This window comes from Schistocerca gregaria, unplaced genomic scaffold (assembly GCF_023897955.1).
Source record: "Schistocerca gregaria isolate iqSchGreg1 unplaced genomic scaffold, iqSchGreg1.2 ptg000914l, whole genome shotgun sequence".
In the NCBI taxonomy this organism is placed as follows: domain Eukaryota; kingdom Metazoa; phylum Arthropoda; class Insecta; order Orthoptera; family Acrididae; genus Schistocerca; species Schistocerca gregaria.
Genome location: NW_026062272.1, coordinates 142,501 through 145,000, shown reverse-complemented (window position 1 = coordinate 145,000; position 2,500 = coordinate 142,501). Strand labels below are relative to the sequence as shown.

The 2,500-nt window shown below is 56.2% G+C and overlaps 1 non-coding gene across 1 annotated transcript in view; it reads right to left on the bottom strand.

The window, feature by feature from the left end:
- Positions 1–230, bottom strand: part of LOC126325289 (small subunit ribosomal RNA) — a 1,893-nt gene extending 1,663 nt beyond the window's left edge. Inside the window, exon 1 of the ribosomal RNA XR_007559983.1 lies at positions 1–230. This exon is cut by the window's left edge and continues 1,663 nt beyond it. This is a non-coding gene — a ribosomal RNA (small subunit ribosomal RNA).
- Positions 231–2,500: the final 2,270 nt, after the last annotated feature.

The window sequence follows — 2,500 nt, the reverse complement described above, 5'->3', positions numbered from 1 at the left end:
CGATTGGTTTTGATCTAATAAAAGCGTCCCTTCCATCTCTGGTCGGGACTCTGTTTGCATGTATTAGCTCTAGAATTACCACAGTTATCCAAGTAACGTGGGTACGATCTAAGGAACCATAACTGATTTAATGAGCCATTCGCGGTTTCACCTTAATGCGGCTTGTACTGAGACATGCATGGCTTAATCTTTGAGACAAGCATATGACTACTGGCAGGATCAACCAGGGAGCTGCGTCAACTAGAGCTGAGCAGCCGGCCGCCCGGGAGTGTGTCCCGGGGGCCCGCGCGAACACGCAAGCGTCCGCTCAATTATTCTGCAAACAGGAGGAGGCCGAGCTCCCCTGCACGATACACCTCGAAACCCTCTCAGGTCCCGGCGGCGCGCAGCGCCGTCCTAGGTACTTGGTCGGTTTCGAGAGAGGCGCAATCGCCCGGAGTTAGGCGAGTAGACGGTTTTAGTGCGAACACCCTTGCTCCCAACTGAGCTTGCCGCTGCCGACAGAGGCCCGGGAGCGTGCTGTCGTGGCATTGCCGGCGGGAGACAACACGCGCCACCTATGGTGACCGGCAGCTCCAACGCCAGCGCCACACAAGGGCAAAGCCCCACTTGGGTGCAGAAGCGAACTCTCCCAGCACAGCGCACGCGCCAACACGTCCGCACAACTGCGATACAAACCACCTGCGAGAACCGCTGGGGCGACCGAGCAGCAGACGGCGTCGCGGCGCCGAGTGCCAGGCGGCGGCGCATCCTCAACGCACACAGTCCTCAATCAGACCAGCACACTGCAGATGTCCACCGCGCTTCGCACCGGGCTCGGCTGAACCAACTTTGGCCGCCAGGCGCCGCGTGCAGGGTGCGCCGCAGCGTAGCTGCGCCGCCTGCCGGGCCCGTCGGCTGGCGCTCCTGCCACTCGGCGCCCCCCACCAGCCGGCTGTTGCGCGTGCGCCCACGCAGCGCGCGGCCAACACGCCGGGCGGCCCCCCTTCACCGGCCGGGAACAGTCCCACCAAGCCACCGCCGCGTATCGCTTCATACCCACATGGGCCTAGTCACGTGTGTGGATGTGGCGGGTACCGCTGAAACAACCGGTTAATAGCTGTACCGATCGTCGCCATCACAGATTCACCTCCAGCGTGAACAACCGCTCAACAACGGATTTCCAGTTCATTTGCGTATCTTGGGCAGTAAACGTAGATGTCCACCTACATTTGCGAATTCAACAATTCTTGCATGCCAGGATGTCATGTGTCACGACACGCTACATCAGACCACATACACACTGCGACATGTGCAGAAGAGAACACGTGGAAGGTGGCCCGCGCAAGTATGCGATGTCCCTTCCGCGATCCACTGTCAACCGGCATCTGCGGCATGTCCCAGATATGGAACGCGGTCCACCAGGGTAGCACTTTGTGTGAGGCAATACGACAAAGTCGGAATACACGCGTCACTACATCAGACGGCTCACGCTGACCTGACCTGACCTGACCTGACCTGACTCACCGCACCACCACCCCCAGCGACCCAGGGTGACATACAATGCGTTCGTACGTTCCTCCCACACGCCTCTACGGCGTACCACAGTGCAACCTAGCTGTTATTGGGAGACGAGACAAGTAGCATCGAGCACAACATATGGAAATTGAGATTCGACACCGTTGGGCACAGCCAGCGTACAGTCACACGTATCACACTACTTCACTCTGTACGTAACTACCGATGATCGGTACAGCGTGTGGGTTACGCGTACGACATCAGCGGACAATGGACACAGACCATACCACGACGTACACTGAGGGCGTCGACATCTGAATGCAACTGAACAGCTGCGAGGCTCATTTAACACTCACACGCCAGACCGACCAGCTTGAGAGGACAGAGACACAAAGAGGGGGACAGAGGGGGGGGGGGGCCGATATAGTCCTATTGCAGTACAATTGACAGTGGATAGCGGGAATATGTGGAAAGTAAGCAACACTCGCAAGACATCTACATGAGGATAACAACGACACCAGAGATTCCGAGCAGTGAACTATGTTAGGCAAAGGGACAACGTGGGTTAGGTTAAGGGACAACGTGGGTTAGGTTAAGGGACAACGTGGGTTAGGTTAAGGGACAACGTGGGTTAGGTTAAGGGACAACGTGGGTTAGGTTAAGGGACAACGTGGGTTAGGTTAAGGGACAACGTGGGTTAGGTTAAGGGACAACGTGGGTTAGGTTAAGGGACAACGTGGGTTAGGTTAAGGGACAACGTGGGTTAGGTTAAGGGACAACGTGGGTTAGGTTAAGGGACAACGTGGGTTAGGTTAAGGGACAACGTGGGTTAGGTTAAGGGACAACGTGGGTTAGGTTAAGGGACAACGTGGGTTAGGTTAAGGGACAACGTGGGTTAGGTTAAGGGACAACGTGGGTTAGGTTAAGGGACAACTTGAGTTAGGTTAAGGGACAACTTGAGTTAGGTTAAGGGACAACTTGAGTTAGGTTAAGGGACAACTTG